Source organism: Vulpes lagopus, chromosome X (assembly GCF_018345385.1).
Source record: "Vulpes lagopus strain Blue_001 chromosome X, ASM1834538v1, whole genome shotgun sequence".
NCBI classification, from domain to species: Eukaryota; Metazoa; Chordata; class Mammalia; order Carnivora; family Canidae; genus Vulpes; species Vulpes lagopus.
This window is the reverse complement of record NC_054848.1, coordinates 87332171-87353613: the sequence shown is the minus strand read 5'-3', so window position 1 is coordinate 87353613 and position 21443 is coordinate 87332171. Positions and strand designations below refer to the sequence as shown.

Below are 21443 nucleotides of genomic sequence, written 5' to 3'. Positions count from 1 at the left end.
CATAGTATGCACTCTGTATATTCAGGAATCACACTGATCTTCTTATTCTGTGTTAGATTGCTATATTTAATGGGTTTACTTTTCCAGCACAGATGGTTATTAATTTATTCAACAAGCATTTATATGGATGCCATTCAAGTCCATGTGTTAGTATTTGAATACAGAATGATGAACAACACCTGCATGATCCCTGTATACTTAAGAATAAAAGAACAGGAAGAAAGAAGAGGGGGAATAAAATGGCCATAGCTAGATTCTATCTGATAAATGGGAAAGTGAGTTAGGCAGAATATGTATGAAAGGGGCCAGAAAATCAGTTTAGAATCAGAGTGATCTTCATATCATTCATATGATAGGCATACATCTCCTGGGTGGGGCAACCAGCTTGCTCTACTCCTAACACCTCTACCTACCCTGCTGAAATTAACTTTTCCTAATACCAGTTACCTCTCACAAATATGACCTAAGAGGAAATGAAAAAAAAAAATGAAAGTCTTTATCATCTCAAGAAGAAAAAACAGTTGTAAGTTTTTATTCTAGAAACAACTACTGCTATTTTCATGATTTACATTGATTTCTAACGACTTAGGGTAGAAGCTTAACCTGAAGAAGAAAATGATTGATGGAGTAATTACTAAAATATTTTGGATAAGCTACAGTAGATATTGATGCAGGTAACATATTACGGGGGAGAAAAAAGCCAAGAGACAGAGGCTTGTAGGAACTTAGACTATGTCCCATTATATTATTATAAAAGGCAAATGGAATTTTTAACAACAGATGATCATAAAAAGATTTCTTGATAATTCAACATTTGTTGATTTTAATTCATTAACTGTCTTATGATAATATTGATTTATCAATCTTTATGTATTTTCTTAAATTTCTTCAATAGATCATTTTACTCTCTTAATTTTGACCGATTCTGACCCTCAATTCCCTTTTTCTCCCTAAAACCTTTCCACATGGGAAATGATCCAGCCTTCCTCTGACCTTTTAGGACATGTTTATTCTTATCACATATTTGGTCATTTGTGCATCCATCTCATATTTCATCTCTCCCATATTAGATCATAAACTCTGTCTGTGTCGTAGCTTTTTCTCCTCCACATAACAGGTGCTCAAATAAGACTTGTTGGTTCATTTATTCTTTCAACAAATACTTATTGAGGACCTGCTATATGCCAGGCATGAAGAAACACATTCTAAGAAACACTATTATAGCACAATTCCCAGTTTGATATTACAGAAAATGCCCCAATATTTTTAGTCAGCACTTACTAAAATTCCTCTTTCCCTATAGACCCACTTTCTATCTCTATCCTATTTATAGGTTCACTCAAATGCACTTCGGTTATTTTTCTTTGGCCTATAATATCTTTAAAATTTATATCTGAACAGGTTTCTTAATAAGTAATGCTAACTATTCATTTTGCTATTCAATGTTGAAGTTTGGCTCTCCTTTCTAATATAATCAAGAAGAGGCCAAAATAAGAATAATGAAACAATTTTCAAATTAGAAGGAATATAGTCAGGACTGAAGCAAGTATAATTTATATTTGGAATTTTATGCAAAGATCACACAGCTTCAAATCAAACTGATTTTTTCTAATACCCTAAAAATGTTTTTGCCTCTTTCAACTGAAAGCCATATGATCAATTTATAATTATTGAGGTAATATATTCTCATTGTAAAATTATTGAGAATTATAGAAAATTCTAAATAAGTGGGTTAAAGGAACATCCAGGTGGCTGATCACAAGCTGATACATTGACCAATATTATTGTGGGGTAAAATGATACTAGATTTTAACTATCAACTGTAAATAGCATCTGATGTGTCAGCGAAAGAAACATAATAATTATGTTCTTCCAAATATGTTTTTATAATTCTATTAAAGGAATGCTCCTGTTACTGAAAGGTAACTTTGACTCTCCATGTGAAATTTTAACAAACTTTGGGTTTAAATAAAAGAGGAATAACAAATCTACTGTAAAAGTAAAAACAATATTTAGGTTCCAGTTATCAGTTTGGAATCTAGGTTGTAGCACTGATAGTTCAGAAGCAGGTTTAGTAAAAAACAAACAACAACAACAACAACAAAACAACAACAACAAAAAACACTTAAAATTGAGAGTTTAACAAATCTACATAATACACATGGTTACTCTTTAAGAATTTGGATTTTACCCTTCTGGCTGTCTTTCAATCTCTATTATGTTCACACTGCACGCTCTGGGTATTGAATAAAAATATACACAGCCCATGCAATGAGCACATCCTAGAGCCAAGTCCTCTTGTGATATAAAACTCAAAAGACAGTAGCATTTGGTCAAATTTTAAATGTGAAATAAATTTGAAAGGATTCATTTTGAAGTTGAAAACTTGGCCGAAAGATTAAAGGATCTTAGACATTGTGTCCTAAATCATCTCTACCCTCTAGCCATACCTTCTCCCTACATCCAAACCATACCAGACAGCTGAATATCTATCCCAACAAACCCCAAAGATGTTTGAGGACAACCTGGGAGAACTTTTATCAGAATTTATAAACTCAAATAAAAAATGTCTTTGTTTGCTACATCCAAATTAAATTATTTGCTCTTGAGACTAAACCACAGGTGGTACCATGGGAAAAAAATAATGGACACTTGGTTAAGAAAATGTGAATTGTGACTTATGTGACTTTGGACAAGTTGTTAAATTCTCTGTATTGAAGTCTCAATGCCTATAGTACAGGGATAAAAATAATAAATTTGCATATTTATTGTGTAAAAGGTTAAGGCAGTTTATAACATGCAAAAGTGCTTGTAAACTCATATCATCATTTTCTCTCCTCATAGGTCTTGTTTTCTAAGCCTTTGATCATTTTTGTATCTGTTCTCTGAAATCTTTTCAAGAGTTCCTACATCATTATCCAATTCCACAGCCCTGAACTAGACCTAAGACTTAACTGGTTAACTAGGTCTATTTTGATTACTTATCATTCATATTTCAATACACATGCAAATTGGTTACTTGGGATACAGCTGTGAACAAGACAGATAAGGTGCTGGCTACAATAGGGTTTAGAATATGGGGGCAAGGAAGAAGTTACTAAAGAAGTCAACAAATAAGATAATTCTATATAGCAATAATTCTTTAAAAAAATAATAAATAAAACAGACCAGCATAAGAGGTTGGCATCAGTAGTTTGGATAGGGTGGTCAGGGTGAAACTATTTCAGGCTATGACATATAACCTCAGACTTGAAGGAGAAGGATTAGTCATTTGACATTCTGGTGTTTAGAGAGAATGTCAAGTGCAAATGGCTTAAGGTGAGTGTGAGCCACTGTGGCTGAGGAAAAGGGAATGAGAGAGAAAAGCCTGGGACTCTATCATTAAGGTGTAAATCATGAGAAGGGGTTGAGATAAGAGCACACTGCATATTTTTTTAAAGAATTTATTTATTTATGAGAGAGATAGAGAACAAGTGGGGGTGAGGGGCAGAGAGAGAGAGAGAGGGAGAAGCAGACTCCCCACTGAGCAGGGAGCCTGATGTGGGATCATGACCTGAGGCAAAAGCAGATTCCTAACCGATTGAGCCACCCAAGTGCCCCTCAATGAATATTTTTAAGCATGGAATGATGTGTCACAATGAATTAAAAAAACCAACCATCATGGTGTACCCAGTGAGCTCTCAATACTCTCAATACATCCAAATGAGTACCCCCTGGAGTCTCTTCCACCTTGTAAACCATCGACAAATTGGACTTTAGGATTTTCCTTTCATCCCTATTTAGTAAGCATTCATTGGTTGTTTAAATGATGCTTTGCAATAGAGGAATGACTGACATTAATTTGAACTTAGAGTTCTATGCCATTGGTTTTGTCCTCAGTCTCCAGAGCTGCCCAAATTGACTAACATATATGTCAGGCCCGTGCTATCTCCATTTCATAGGAAGTCATGCAAAATTACAGAGCCACTCTGTACGTGGATAAAACCTAATTTCCTACTTCTCATCCTTCAATAAGGAAATGACCAAATGGTGATACTGCATGAATATTCTTTAAAACACAGAGAGGAAGGACTAAAGATGACTTTTGCTTTTCTCAAGTTCCCATACAACAGTGAAAAGCCTTGCTGATGCCCTCTCCTCCTCTCTTCCCACCCAGCCTCCTCCCCACCTACAAAAAACAAAGCTTTCTTTCTACATTGAACAATGTAGTCAACAGTAGGATAAATTCTGACTGCATTTCTCTGTACTAGAAGAAATACTGCTATATCATATTGTGTCAGGAATTATCAAAATAAATCAATCTTCAAGGAAAAGCCTACAAGAATAAAAACTATTTGAATTGTTAATCAGTAGATAAAGATGACATAATATGCTCCCAGTTGTTAATATTTTTTTGCATCGCATTTAAATGGTATTGAAAAGAACTGAATTGGATAAGTGAAAATAAAATCTCCTAGGGGTTTGAAAGTGTATTAGGCACTATGGATTGCTAGAAAAGAGACAACAGGATCTAAATGGAGTCACTTGGGCTAAGCCCACGTCACCAAACTTCGACTTAGTACCTAACTTCACTGCAGTTTCAAGCTTCTCCCAGGAATGTGATCTTTAACCAGTCAATCTTGAATTCCCTGGTCAACACTAGCAAGATCATCTCACATAGTCCCCTTCCATCCCCAAAGGAAGGTGACCTTGCCTAAAACAATCCACTCTTTGTTAGAAACTTCCTTTTCCCTCCCCATTCTGCTTATAAAAGCCTTTCATTTTGTGCAGCTCTGCTGAGTCCCTTTCTATTTGCTACATGGGATACTGTCCAATTCATGAATTATTGGATAAAGCCAATTAGATCTTCAGATTTAATCAGTTTTGCTTTTTAACACTTCCTTTTTTTTTCTAGAATTCTTTAACAAGTATAAAAATCCTTGGAACTTTCAATTGTCTACAGAATAGAGGCAATCTCATCTCATAATATTCCCAAACCTGATTTTCTCTTTTTCTGTTTTCTATCCCATCCACAATCATCTTTCATCCCTTGTAGATTTCCTATCTTTTTAGAAATAACTCCTCTATGTTTGTTTTGGTAACTCTAGTGACTGATAAGAGGTCACTTGGAAATGGTGCATATTCCATTCCTCTTCTTCAAAATGTTTTCTTTGGACAGCCCAGGTGGCTCAGCGGTTTATTGCTGCCTTCGGTACAGGGCCTGATCCTGGAGACCTGGGATCGAGTCTCACATCGGGCTCCCTGCATGGAGCCTGCTTCTCCCTCTGCTTTGCCTGTCTTTGCCTCTCTCTCTCTCTCTCTCTGTGTGTCTCTCATGAATAAATAAATAAAATCTTAAAAAAAAAGAAAGAAAGAAAGAAAGAAAGAAGAAGAAAGAAAGAAAGAAAGAAAGAAAGAAAGAAAGAAAGAAAGAAAGAAAGAAAGAAAGAAATGTTTTCTTTGCACGTACCTGGATGGCTCAGTGGTTGAGCATCTGCCCTCAGCTCAGGTCATAATCCCAGGGTCCTGTGCCTTCGGTACAGGGCCTGATCCTGGAGACCTGGGATCGAGTCTCACATCGGGCTCCCTGCATGGAGCCTGCTTCTCCCTCTGCTTTGCCTGTCTTTGCCTCTCTCTCTCTCTCTCTCTCTCTCTCTCTCTCTCTGTGTCTCTCATGAATAAATAAATAAAATCTAAAAAAGAAAGAAAGAAAGAAAGAAAGAAAGAAAGAAAGAAAGAAAGAAAGAAATGTTTTCTTTGCACGTACCTGGATGGCTCAGTGGTTGAGCATCTGCCCTCAGCTCAGGTCATAATCCCAGGGTCCTGGGATCGAGTCCCACATCAGGCTCCCTGCATGGAGCGTGCTTCTCCCTCTGCCTATGTCTCCGCCTTTCTTAGTGTGTCTCTCATGAATAAATAAATATATTTTTAAAAAAGTTTACTTTGCTATTAAACCTGATTTATTCCCTGAACTTGCATAACCCTTTGCATTTTTTACAATCATGTCTTTTTATTCTTATACTACATGCACTGGATGTACATGCTTTCAACTGTGTTACTCTTGGTTGTATGATTTTAGTTAGTTCTTCAAGATTTCCCTAGAACTCTCTCTTTAGTTCTCCCTTTGATGCTGTCTGCCATTTAGGCTCAGTTTCCAAGTGAGGCAGCCTGTTTTCCTACCTGAGCCTTAACGTAGCTATTTTCTTTCCTATTTTCCATTCCTCTCACCACCACATATTTATGTTTCTTTTCTTCTACTTCTTTCCAAGCTTCCTCACAGCTCCTTTCTTTTCCTTTGTAACCGTGAAGTGGCTTTTCAGCATTCAATACGATAGGGACCAATGCCACCCAAACAACAGAGGAAGCGCTGCCTTTTCTTTTGCTGTCTTTGTGGGCTGTTTTCACTTGCCTCTCTCCTCCAGTCACCCACAGGCCCTTCCTGAAAATTGCTATATTCTGATTCTCTCCTTGGAAATGCTTTCCGTAGAGAATCCACTTTGGGGATTATTTGAGCCACCATTTTCCGCTGACTGATCTCTTCGTTGTATATCTAGGCCAGTATCCTGAGGCCCTCAGCGCCTTACATCATGACTACAGACTAAGTGTAGTTAAGAAAGTCAGCATTTAGGGGTGGCCCCAATGGCTTAGAGGTTTAGTGCCGCTTTCAGTCCAGGGCATGATCCTGGAGTCCCGGGATCAAGTCCCACATCAGACACCCTGCATGGAGTCTGTTTCTGCCTGTGTCTGTGCCTCTCTCTCTGTTTCTAATAAATAAAATATTAAAAAAAAAAAGAAACTCTGCATTGAGAATTAAGCCATTATTTAGTGTGCCCTTACTTTTCATTTATATCTACAGCATGTTGCCACCTATTTTTTTAATACTTTCCATTCTGAGGAAAATAATTACCTCAAAGCTTCTAGCAGTATTTATTTTATTTAGAAGCATGCAACTCTTATCAACAGAAGCTCAAGTACCAAAACCTTCAGATCCCATGAAGAGGTGATATGCCAACTTAATAAATCATTAAATAGGAGTGACACATCTAATTCGAAAGAATATGATGCTAATCTGATGAACATGTGGGGGTTAAAATTATAGGAGAACAATGCAGTAGTTCTAGTAGTCCTCCTAATGTGAATCTATGAGGCTCATGAGGTTCTTTACCATGCAATTAAAATATGACTCACCTGGGAAAAGTTCGGTTAAACACAACTTCTTAGAAATGTATCTATTGCTGAAAACAAGGCAAACTCACACCTATCTCCACTAGCTATGCTGATATTTGAACAAGCAGCTATTATTCACTTAGGCAGGCACACAAGCTCCCAAACTGGTCCACTAATTTCACTTAGAGTTTGAAATACATAGCAAAGGGAATAAACCTCTGAAAACACTGGCCCAAAAACTTAAATCTAAAATCTGCTTTCTCTACAACTTATAGAGCAATTATTCCTCTGTTGTGCTTTGATGGATTGTTTTTCCCTGCAAGACTAAAAACAGGAACTTTTTTTGTTTTGTTTTGCAGCAAATTGCCTGAAATTGAGCCAGCCCAAGAACATGTAATTGATAACTGTAAGCCCAAGTAAGTAGCTCTGTATTCTTATAAACTTCTACCTTCATAATTTCTTAGCAAACTTCTTTCACACTGAGAGTATTATCCTGTTAAACTTGATTGATTTTGGTTTTGCAGAGAGGACAGAAACTCAAAGCTCAAAGCTCTCTTCCACCTTGTACTTACCTTGTACTATCTAGGTTAAATCATCCAACTTATCTGTGGTTCATATTTTCATTTAAAGAAATCAATATGTTAATGAAGACTATATGAAGGCTAACAAAGCATTATGGCAGTGAGAAGTGTGCATAAAAACACCAATTCATACATTAAAGACAAAACAGAGACTACAAAGTAATCAGTATTGCTCCATCCATTTCTAAGACATAAATCTGTAACTTAGCTTCTAGGGCTTTTGTGAACACTGAAAGAGATAATTTTTTTAGATGCTCTGCAAACTGCAAAACTTCATTTCCAGAAACCTCACTTGTAGAACAAAATTATGAATCAGAAAGGAAGCAAAAGTAATATTATCACAAACTTCATATCTACCTCATTAATCATAACATTGTTTCTCCTTAAAAAATGTCTTCTAGTTTCTAATTATTTTCTTAGAAAATGGGTTCTGTTTTGCAAAATCATTGTCATATTTGTTTTCTGATTTACTCATCAATAACACCAATATGCAAAAATTGGGAGTCAATGACCAAATCGCTGTTGTGGGCTAAAATTCTTAACAAAAAAACCAAATGTGGGGATCCCTGGGTGGCTCAGCGGTTTAGTGCCTGCCTTTGACACAGGGCATGATCCTGGAGTCCTAGGATCGAGTCCCGCATCTGGCTTCCTGCATGGAGCCTGCTTCTCCGTCTGCCTGTGTGTCTGCCTCTCTCTCTCTCTCTCTCTCAATCTCTAATAAACAAAAAAACAAAACAAAACAAAACAAAAAAACAAATGTGTATGTCCGTAGTAAACTGAAAATTCATGAGCAATCTAAGAAATCTTTCTAAAAATACTAATTTGCAATTATCACTCAATTAAAAAAATATTAACAGAAAGCATATAGGGTCTATATGAACATGACTATAAAAATCTGATAATCTAAAAGGAGATACACGTGTGTATGTAGATATACATATAAACACATGTATGTAAATATATATAAATTTGTTATTGTATAATATAGCAGAGATCAGTTGTTTTGGTATTTCCAGTATTTTCTGCTAACTTTTGTGTTATCAGTGTCTTCCTTCTTTTGGGGAACTCTTGTTTTTTATTTTTATTTTCATTTTTTATAGTGAAAGCTTCTCACTCAATGTGGGGCTCAGACTCAAAGCCCAAAATCAAGAGTAGCATGATCTACCTACTGAGCCATCCAGGAACTCACTTGGGCAACTCACCTTTTCCCACAGTATATGGTTCTATTATAGCTCCCTCCCCCAACCAGAGGGGGCATCCTCTATCTGAGTCTGGTCTCTTGGTCACACTAATGATCCTAGTAAGCACTTATAGTCTTTCACAATTTTTCAAAGGTAAATTAAGAGAAAGCATTCACAATTCCCCTGGATGGTCATCTGTAAGGAAGGCTCTCTAGAGATATTGGCCACATTTCTTGACATGTAGGGCAGCCTAAGAGAATGAGGATAGCAGATGGACAAAAGCTGACATAAGAAATGTAGAAATGGGGAAGGGACTGGTTCTGATACTTAAGTCTCAGGATGCCAACAACTCCCAAGGCCTATACAAATCCCTACTGTGGAAATAAATAAAGGAAACCTCATTTAAAATGGAATCAGAAAGCCCTGAAGGGGAGCTTTCATGCATGTATCACTTGTTGCAGTCTGCCTAACCAGTAGAAGGAAGGAAAGCAAGAATTATCTTGATGAGGGAGGACATTCTCACACAGGGATTTCATCTCCTGCTTTCAGAAAAAGAAGGAAGATCCCTCCCTGCCCCAGCAACTACTTGTAGCCAATGAGAAACTGCCACAACCTTAAACTCTTGTTCTTCTCTAACTAACTTTTGTTTGAAACAGCCATTCCCAGAAAGGGGGTCCCTCTTACACTGTTGGTGGGAATGCAAACTGGTGCAGCCACTCTGGAAAACAATATGGAGTTTCCTCAAAAAGTTAAAAATAGAACTACCCTATGACCCAGCAATTGCACTACTAGGTATTTATCCAAAGAATACAAAAACAGTGATTTGAAGAGGTATGTGCACTGCAATGTGTACAGCAGCAATGTCCACAATAGCCAAACTATGGAGAAAGACAAGATGTCCACTGACAAATGAATGGATAAAGAAGATGTAGTGTGTACACACACACACACACACACACACAAACACACTGGAATATTACTCAGCCAACAAAAAGAATGAAATTTTGTCATTTGCAATGAGGTGGATGGAACTAGAGGGTATTACACTAACTAAATAAGTCAGTCAGAGAAAACACACAATTTCACTTGGATGTGGAATTTAAGAAACAAAACAGATGACCATGAAGGGAAGAAAAAATAAATTAAGATGAAAACAGAGAGGGAAGCGAACCATAAGATACTCTTAACTATAGGAAACAAATTGAGGGCTGCTGGAGGGGAAGTAGGTGGGGGTAAGGGGTAATTGGTTGATGGGCATTAAGGAGGGCACTTAATGTAATATGCAACTGTTATATGCAACTGATGAATCACTAAATTCTACCGCAGAAACTAATAATACACTATATGTTAACTAAATTGAATTTAAATAATAAAAAAAATAGAAACAGTCTTCCCTAACTTCCTCCTAAAACCTAAAAAAAGCTGACTTTCCCTTTGTCTTTTTGGACTTGCCTATGGCTTGCTATAGTTTGCCTGTCCTGAATCACAATTCCTCTGCTATTCCCAAATAAACTGATTTTGCTAGTAAAATAACTGCATATTTTATTTTTAAGATTGACACATCTGCCATATTTGTTAAGATGGTTGGAATTTTTTTATTGCATAAAACTAATATGGTCCAATACCTTACATTACAACACCATACACTTTTCTAATGGAACTCAGAAGCTAGAAAAATGTTATCCTTCTGGTATAGTAATGCTAAACACAACACACACACACACACACACACACACACACAAACAATTAAAAACATAAGCAAATCCATAGAACATAAACAACAGCATACATAAAATATATGATCATTTACTATTCTGAATGGCATCTACCCATGTTATGCATAAAATACTAACTTGTATACTCCCACAAGATTTCAAAATAAGACATTTGCTCAGGTTTTTAAAACATTTTGATATAGATGTCACAAAGTATTAATTAAAAGAAACCTCAGTCATAACATAGAAACTCCCTCTTCTCTGCTTTAATTGCATCTTTTTTGGGGATGCCTGGGTGGCTCAGCGGTTGAGAGTCTGCCTTTGGCTCAGGGCATGATCCCAGGGTCCGGGGGTCTGGGATCGAGTCCCACATTGGGCTTCCTGCGGGGAGCCTGCTTCTCCCTCTGCCTGTGTCTCTGCCTCTCTCTCTCTCTCTGTCTTTTATGAATAAATAAATAAAAATCTTAAAAAAACAATTGCATCTTTTTCATATAAGATACAGTAATGAGAACTAAACTATGGAAATGCAGACTTGATATTTGCAAAGATGTACAGAAATTAACACAATTTATTTTATCATTGCCTGAATGAGGACCATATCCTGATTGAATGGCATAATATCCTTTCACTATGGTCTTTTCTCATTATCATCTGCTGGGAAATATAGTCATACTTCCCTGCTCTCAAGAGCAATTTGTACTTTACTGAGGAAAATAAAAGTAAAACGTTGGAAAGAAACTTAATTCTTCCCTTGTTGATCTTATGTGAATGACGACCTGCATCTAGACCAGTCTGGAATGAAAATGATTCCTTTTTTTTTTTTTAATTTCAAAAGGTAATCAATTAGGAAAAAAAAATCCATCCGTATAAAAGCTAGTCAGGAAACCACTGTCAGCTTTTCACAGAATTAGTTCACCTTTAAATGAGAATATACTAGCCAAGATCTCTGCATCAGATGGGACTCTAACAGAGTACAAGGGTCCTGATTTTGTGTTCTTAAATATAAAGAATCACCAAAAGCAGAAAATAGTCTTATGTTAAGAGAAAATATCTGAGTCCATTTGTAATTTTACATGCCAATGTAGCCAGATAGCATCTGCTTAAGTAGGAAATCTACCAACGAACACTTAATTCTTTAAGGATCAAGAAGAAACAAAAAGCAAAAACAAAAAAGAGGTAATGTAACTCAAATGGGTAAGATAGAAGAGTCCTGCTGTTGAAAAGGGGTCAGGAGATTGCTATCCCCGGACTGTAAAGCACTTGAATGCACAGAATATACTTCTGTCTTCAATGCATTTAGGATGGAGACTGGCATCCATTAAGTCTCCAATAGCTATTTGTGTGATGGCACTGAATATCAAATTCAAAATGAATTTCAATATTTTTTTTAAATGTGTGTGATGTGTTACCAATGTGGCAGCTGTCATACATTTGCTCTCAAGCTTTATTGTGACCTGGCACAGCCTGGAAACACTGTAACACTCACCTCCTGTGCAGAATGTGATGAGTTTTTGGAGTATCCTAAGATCAAAATGGGGTTGAAATTCTGTGGTCTTGCAAACAATTGGACATGCTTGATAAAGTCTCTAACGTTCCACTACCTAATGGCTCATCTGGGTACTTTGCTCTAGTCAGGGATACATGTCATATAGGAATGTTTCCTTGATTATTCCTACTCAATAAGAGTAGTGTGTTGCACCTTTTCATTCAAAGCAGCTATAAACTACATGTAAGCAGAAATGCAGAGAACAATGGCATCCAATCCTACCTTCCATGGTTCAGGGATGCATGGCCAAGAGTCAACTGAAGCTAATACTACCTCCATTATTAGCTTGGCTGAGATGATATTCACTAAGAATAAATTATATGTGGAAAATGCTTTGCACATATTAGGTGTTACATAATTATTTGTTGAGTAAAGAAATGAATGATAAATTCATATTTTAATTATATTTACCTTATATCACTATTATTTTACTATTATGATATACCACTGTCACTTCACATTTCAATTCTGAGAGTCATAGAGTTCTATGAGACAATCTTTCCCCTGGCTTGAGTTAACCTGCAATAAACTTCAAATTCAGGGACAGGAAGATTGTAAAATATATTGATCATATATGAATCTTCTTACATCTACTTATAACTCTACAAGCAGCATTATACAAGATTCAATACAAAATTAAAATACTCTCAGTTATTATCACTATTTTCATCTGTTGCATATACATTTATCATTGCAATATTATACTCTGTGAACAACACATGGCTTAAACGTTGTGTGGTGTAGAAGAGATGACATGAGAAAAGTATCTTGCATTTCAAAATTTTAAGTTTGAAAACATTGCTGTTTTGTTCTCCCTTGCAGAGTTTCAATGTAACAGGTTCACTGTTCTGAGGGAGTCCTCAGTGCATTGAGTACAACCAGCCGGTCAATCTTCCATCCCAACGAAATCAATCATGGTGACAGTTGCCACTATGGCCTCCTCCCTGTATTTTCCAAGCACGGAGGAGGACAAGTGAGCACCTGCCTCCTAGATTTTAGATTGAAAATATCACTTGAACAAACCAGGATTCTTTACCCTGTGGTAGAATACAACCTTCTGAAAAAGGCTGGGAGTCCCCTAATGAACATGTCCATATTCTGATTGTGGTTTTCCTTTAAAAAATCAAATTCCTCAACAATTTTGTAAATGGACTTTACCACTTACAATCTAATCATCAGCAAATGGCATCTAAGATGTTTATTTCACATTGTTTTATCACATTAACAGAAATCAGTAAAAATTTGATCAAAATATTTATAGAACTACTTTTGTAACAAGAGACCCCATTTATTTTTCTTTTCATAATGAAAGTAATGCACCAAATAAACACTCATGGAGTTGCTCAAGCAAAAGCAAAATCAGAAATATTAATGATCAGTAAGGATATTCTTTCTTCCCTTAGAATATTTTTGAAACAGTTGACATATTACATAATGTAATAAGGTAGTATTACATAATGGTCAAAACATATTACAAATGATCGCATTTAAAGTTGTACAAGGATTCCATCTACAACATATTCGATCTGCATGCTTACTAACCTAAAGGCCCTGAGAGTATAACATCTCATGCCTCCACATTTCAAAAACAGATAGCACCACGTGCTGCTAACTCCTTATTTTAAAGTATTAAAACTGTCAGTCTTTGTCCTTATATTATGGATTTCTTTACTGCGTTGAACTCTCAGGCTGCTCTGTTGCCCTCTGTCAGCTTGTTCTCAGTAAATGGTTCAGGGAATGAGTGGGTTCACATTAGCTCACCTGAGAAAGCACTCCTTGTTTATGAAATTCTATTAAGTAGATTTGTTTAGGAAAATCAGTGAAATATTTCATTTAATCAGTCATTTCTCTCTACATTAAAAGACAAAATAATCTATAACTTTGTTACAGAGTCCAGTAAATTGTCCTGAAACACCATGGATGCGCAGATCTATCTTCTTACTATTCTTTCTGTCCCAGAAAATTCCCATCTCAGGAAGAAAGGCAACACCCACCATCCTGTTGGCCTCCATTCAGCCTCCTCTCTGTCTTCTTATGTACACTCTTCCTTAGCCAGTCCTGGCATTGTTCAACTACAAAAACTGAAGCCTCTCCATTGCCTTTTTAAAAGCAAGTCTGCTCTGCTCTACTGTTTTTTTGGGTTTCCTATGGCTGGTTATCCCCTTCAGATACCAGCAAGCATTAGCATCTTCATTTTGCTTCTCTTGTCCTATGCCTGGCCCCTTGCAACACCTTGTAAGGTGTCTCCAATCCCTAGACGTTTTGGAATAAGGACTGGAATTTGGATAATGCTCTTATTTTGCCAGAACAATGATTAAATACATACATGTGCATACACACACATGCACACACCACAAAAAATGTGGAGGTTTGAGTTGCATTTGCTCTTACACCCTGAAATAATTGAGCCCATTTTCCAAAGAAATAATCTACTTTCAAATTTAGCCTTATTTTAAACACACACTTAGGGATACCTGCATATTAATATTTCAGCATATTATCGATTGGTCCCATACCATTCCATATGATTTTCACTTTTCCTTGACCTATATCCTATCCTCCCATTTTTAGTCAGAGGCTTTCAAGGTTTAAGTGCTTTATCAATTGAAGGGGGTAGAAGAGTCTACTATGAGTGACAGAATAAAACAGATTGATTTCAAATTCACATGCAGTACATTTGAAAAGACAAATTCTCAATGATTTACTTGCAACTCTATTTTCAGCTCTTTTCACTTAGTTTTCAGCTGTTCGTATCTCTAATTTAATGCTTTATATAGCTGCCTCAGTACATTTACAGATTTAAATGTACAAGAGTATGCAATTCTGAAAAACAAATTACACTCTGTAATTTTAAAATTTCAATGGGTCTATGTGGAAAGCCAGTAGAAATTTCTTAGCACTTAGAACTCTCTCTCTCTTTAATTAGTGAAAGGTACTAAGAATACTTTTCTGGAAAGGACTTCAGTTTCCCTTCTCGTATCTAACCACACAAAAAGTAAGGGCAACTCCCTGTGACGACATTGGCAATCATTCTGGGTGTAAAAGTTCGATGTGGAGAAGGTAGGTATGGTGTATGGAGGGGTTCTAAATTTCTAAAGAACTGAGGGGTTCTAAATTGCGATAATTTGGTTTCCTTGCATCTCTCACTTATGATTGAACATCTACTGTAGCTCTAATTTTTCCTGTTATTTCTACTTTTCTTTCAACCCTTCTTTACAAAAATCTTGATGTCTCTCCATCTTATCACCTACCACTATGACCATGACCACCACTATTAATACTGAAAGCAAACAAAAATCAGGTGGACTTGCTGTTGGCTTTAAATATATCTTGGCACTTCTACAGAAAAAAAACTTTTTTCCTCTGTTTTATGATGTGACAAAGCCAAATGAACTAAGTATCAATTTATTTTATTTTATTTTTTCTAAGTATCAATTTAAACAAGACTTATATTGATCTTATATTTTGTATATTTTGTTTCTACAATATTAGGAAGGTCCAGGCTTCTTTATTGATAAACATAACTACTTTTTAGCATACCACAACTCTCAAGTACAGAATAAATATTAGACAAGTGAATCCATTTTCTCTTGCTCCCCAGATTCCTTTCAGATTAGATCTATCTCCAACTTCTCCAGTTAATGGAGTGGAGTGTCCGTGTGTATTATCAAATGTGATGTATAATCCATTCTGATGGTTTAGGGCCACTTTCCCCACTCCCTGCAATTGGAAGACCTGCCAAGGGAAGTGGGCCTGCAGCCTTGAACCAGCTGGATTCACAGAAGACATCCCAGCTTCTTGGAGTTGGTAAAATTCCATGTTCAGTTGCTAAACTTCACTTGAGACAGCATGTTCTCTCTTGTTAGGTGATTCACATGGAGAACAAGAGCAAGCTTCCTGAGATCAAGGTGATACAGAGAGAGGAAAACAGACCTCGGTTGTGAAAAGTCAGGAAGGAGACCAGGGCACAATAGCCCTGCTTTCCAGCTGAATCAGTTGTAGCCTCGGTTACTTGAAGCACAAATGGCAGTTTTCATGCTCTAAAGATATGCCCTACCAGCTTCTCCCTGAAGGGTCCCCTACATTCTGGGATTGCATCATTATCACAGAGAATGAAGACAGGATCCTCGTCCAATGACAAAATCAAGGACACTTGAAAGGAAAAATTTCCATTCAATTTAACATAACAAATATTTGCTGGGTGGGGTTGACTTACCTGCAGGCAACATTCTTTTTTGACAAAAAAGTGAATGATCCAGAACTGACTAGAACAAAGTCATGTCATGTCGAGGAAACACCAGTGATGGAAGTGATTGCCACAGAAGTTAGAGCAGGAAAGGAACTTTAGCAATCATTTACATAGTCTAGTGGAGTGCCTTGCACGAGCAGTCTCACAATAAGTAAGACTGCTGAATGAATCCAGTTTACTCCCTCTTTTTACAGATGAAGGAACTAAAGCCAAAGGGAAGAAGTAAATTCCTCAACTACATAATGTTGGCCAGTGACAGAGTGAAAGACCAGAATTTCTAAGTCCTTACTGATTATTTTTTTCTACCATACCCTTTGTATTCATTTGGTCATTTCCACTGTTGACACATTTCCACTGTTGATCAACCGTGAACTTTAATTATCACTATCCCTATAACTTTGCCCATATGACCTCATGCCTGCAAAGCCCTAGAGCAGAACAACTCCTTAAATCAGACTTAAACTACTCTAGCTCACATCCATGTATCTCTTCTCTGAATTACCACAGTGCTTCTGCTTGTATCGCAAATTTAGAATTTTAATTCAAAGATGTATGGGTTATTTTGCAATGGTTTCACATAGGTCTGTTGTGTCATTAAGAAGTTTGCATACTCCTCTGGATAAGGGACGTTTGCTCATAGTTCTCTTATATGTGTCAGCACGTACCTCCTTAGGTTTATATGCGTGCATGAGAGTAAAAGCAAACATCTATCTTAATATCCCAACTGGGACACTTTTGAGACTCACAGAAAGTATTATTGACATTTATTCAGTAAGTGCATACTGTGACTGTCCTTGGCAGACTGGAATGTTTGGTTGGTCACTCCAGCAATAGTTGACTGGATCAACATGTATTCAACTAATTAGAGTCATTTCATTGGTGATTGCACAAATATCCAACCATGGGATACAGCTTACAATTTACCAGTTACATGGGCTGGAATTATTTCTAAAGTAGTAATCACGGAAAACTTATGATATGTTGTAGAATTCTGTTTACTGAACACTTGTATGTATGTGTCATTTGTTTAAAAGTTATTATGAATATTTCCACAAAATATTTGTTGCCTTCGTTTTTAAGCTGTAAAGCTAAAGTTGAATGCAAAACTTTAATTGATCTAGTTTGAATCATTCCAATACTGAAAATGTGGCTGAGAGAGAAGAAAAAGGATGTTATCTCTGATTCTTTCCTGAAGGTAAAATATGAAGTCTGATGGCTTTCTAGGTGGAGTAGGTGTGGTGGGGTGTCATTAGGAGCTATGGACAAAAAGGCTGAAATTAGAAATTTAAAAATAGGTTTAAATTCAAATATTCTATTCAAAAAGTATCAAGATACATATTATAATTTTAATTTCTTTTGGCATAAATTATGGATATGTTAGCAAAGGAAACAAGGAGAATCCATGACAAACTCTTACACAACTAATGACTAACATCTTACAGCATTTATTCCACCATCATATTATATATTAACTTAATGAAATAAGAATTCACATTGATTTGTCAAGAAATAATCAAATTAGTTTTTTTATACAATTTTCATGATATCAATATGTATATATTTTTTTGCTCAGATATCTAACAAAGGCCGGACATGCTGGACAAAATGGTTCATAGTTTCAATTTGTTAATATTGCTAAATTAGAGGTTTAATGATAAAAATTTCCTGCAGCAGAATGAATTTTAAGCACTAGAACAATGCCAGTTACACCATCTGCTCTAGATAGAAATGTGCAGTCTTGATAGTAACAAAGGACAAATAGGCAATAGAGATACACCAAGCTGATGAGAGGGTAAATGCAATAAGGGAAGAAGTATTTCTTAGATAAATTGCTTTTTTCACTGAATACCACATTCTGTGCTAAACAATCCTTCATTCAGCTATAAGCAGATGTTTATCAAAGAGAATTCATAGTCTTTATCATGAAGACTTTTATACTATGAGAGAATCTAAACAGTCATACTTTTCCATCTTCAAAGTTCTAAATGAAATTAAAGTACATAAGCAGAAAAAGACAAGCAAAAATAATTACATGGGAAAACAAAATAGCATATTGCCCTTAGGGAAAATGCTGAGAACAGACATTGTGTTGACAGATTCTCATGTACCCACATGGACCTTTAAGACAAGCCCCTAGACTTTATTATTTTAGGAAATTAAGTTTTAAAAATCTATTTAAAAGGCTCTCTTCCCACATCTCATTACCAGTGTAATATGTGTGTCTGTGGCTGGGAAGGGAGATGGAGATGTTCAACTGGCATTTTATTCTGCATGAAAATAAGGGGAAAATAATAAAACCCTGTATTACTATAACACAATCATTTGCAAGGGTAGTAGGTCATCTGAACAGTCTCTTGCCATATTTCTAAGGAAGTAGGTATTTATTTTCATTTCAAAAAGAGATCATGTCTGAAACCTCAAGACAAGGAAGTTTACCTAAGGTACCCGGCCCATCTTCTACTTCCATTTCATACCACCCACATACTGGATGCTCACATATCTCTTATCCTTAGTTCAATAATGTCAATAAAGGTGACAGTTGAAACAACAACAATTTAAAAATATACTGTATAAAAAAGGCTTTCTAATGTATCCTTGCCAATAATCAGGAGAAATGTGTCAGTTTTTAAAAATTGGTTTTATATTCAGTCAACAAGGATTTATTAAATTTGATGTGTATTTTTCACTGATATATTTCATTCCAATTGTCTGAAAATAGTAATACAATGAGCTGCAAGTTGTGTACATTCTTTTACAGTGTTGGTTTAATTATCAGAACATAGCTATGACCTATGATCCTAATGTCCTTTTTGGCAGAGGGCCCTAAAAACATTTCCTAGGAAGGCAAGTTTACCATCTATAATGTCAACACAAAAAATGTGAGGTCTTCCTCCAAAGTAATTATTTTCAGTTTAATAACTTATCATGAATTTCTCTCTCACAAACGAATCTTTCTGGATTTTATTTTATTTATGTGTCATTTTTTAAAGTAGGCTCCACGTCCAATATGGGGCTTGAACCCACGACCCCAGGATGAAGAGTTGCACGTTCTACTGACTAAGCCAGCTAAGGCACTCCTCTTTTCTGGATTTTCAGTGAGTTTTCAGTCTATATTTTATTTACCATATAAAACAGTGCCACATTTTATATGGTTCTTGAACCATGGTGTTCAATTTTTTAGAACTTTCTTTGAGTTCTGGTTATAAGAATTAATGACTGATTTCAGAAATAACTTACATGAATTTATCCATCAGTAATTGTTTATTAAACTTCTACTTTTTGTAAGGCACTAGGCTAAGTGCTTCTGTAAGTACTAAGATGTATGAGAAGAGAATTTGCTTTCAAAGAATTTACAATTTACCTAATAAGATAACATTAATGAACACAAAAAAATGGAAACCGGTCACTGCCAAACTGTGGTAGAGGGAGAGATTTGTGGGGACCTAAGTATTCAAAGGTATTATGAAGGAAAGAAGGGACTAGGAATAGATCTTGAAAATAGATCTAAGTTATAAGAAATAATGGAAAAGGAATTCTATCAGCACTAATTTAAACAGACTGTTACACACAGGGCATGAAGAGGCTGGGAAGGCTAGTTTGTCAGAAAGCTAGTAGAAATGTGGAGAAATAAAATACACTGGAGCCAATATCTGCAAGATAATTATAATCTCACTTTAATCACATCAGAGGGAAAAAATGACTTATTTCTCCTGTCCTACTAACACTTAAAGAGCAATTTTCCAGGGTATTAAAATGAATTTATCTTGTAATATAATCACCATGGCAATCTTAGATCATTCCAGTAGTGTCAACCTTATTTTATGAACAAGGAAACTGAGTCCAAGAGGGGTTAAATATAAATTGCTAGGAGTTATTCAGCTAATAATAATGGTGATGATAATGTAATAACAATAACATTTTTGAGTTCCTACTATTAACTTAATATGGACATAGTCAGCTTTAGTAGTAGCAGGTACTGAGCTGCTTGATTTGTCTCTCCACCCCCTCACTTTTCTTAGGGCCACAGGACCCAGTAAATATGTACCCCCCAGCATGCAGGAGTAGCCCACAGAATGACTCTCCCAGCTTTGTGGAGGGATTTGCTTTTGCACTGCTCGATGCCCAGTTGGTCAAGGAGAAGCCCAATGGGTCACTTGCCAGTGCTGTAAATAATAGAGCTAGGGCTGGGAGCCCATGCTCCGTGCAGAAGAACCAGCTTGGAAGAGGGGATGGATACGAGACCTAAAACACCTAGCTAGGGATCCATTCTTTTACTCAGTATGGCTACTACATACATGGGTTAGCTTTAGGGGTAGGAAATGTGAGTTTAGAATCAGACAGATGTGGGTTCAGAATCCCAACTCTGTCACTCATGAGCTATGGAACCTTAGAAATTCACTTAAACCCTCTTGACCTGTGTTTCCTTATATGTTGAATAGGATCAATAATAACTTGTTTATTGACAGCTGACTGTTGTAAGAATTAGAAGAGATAACTTGCGGAGTCCAGTCTAGGCCCTGACAGTAGTAGATGTTTAATAAGTAAGTCATTGAAAAAAAAAAATAAATAAGTAAGTCATTGTTAAAACCAAACATCTCCTACCTCGTCAATGACAATTCTCTTTCTCTTTCAAATTACCATTTGTGGGGAGCTTGGTTATAAATTTGTGGAATTTTTTAAGTTGATAATTCTACTTTTTTTTTCTACTTGTCTTATAATTTCCCCTTACAGAAGCCAACTTGCTTTGTACCTAATTATGTTGGGCTTACATATTGAATATGACTATTTAAAATTGCTTAAACTTTCCTGACAAGAATTTGTAGATCATTATTCTTGAATTATGTGATGAAGATACATCTTTCCTGTGTGTCTAGAAGAAACTCACATTTTCCCAAACGTACAAAACAGAAAACTTTCCATTTGATGTGTGTCCTATTTTTTTTCCTTGGTTATGACTAAAAATCTGCACATCGAGAAGCCACTGTCAAATAATCATTGCTTCTTTCTTTTTGGTTTGCTTCATAA

The 21443-nt window shown here is 36.2% G+C and overlaps 1 non-coding gene across 1 annotated transcript; it reads right to left on the bottom strand.

Moving 5' to 3' along the window:
* Positions 1 to 20455: 20455 nt before the first annotated feature.
* Positions 20456 to 20584, bottom strand: LOC121483720. The gene has a single exon (XR_005985829.1). It is a non-coding gene; the product is annotated as a small nucleolar RNA SNORA35 (small nucleolar RNA).
* Positions 20585 to 21443: the final 859 nt, after the last annotated feature.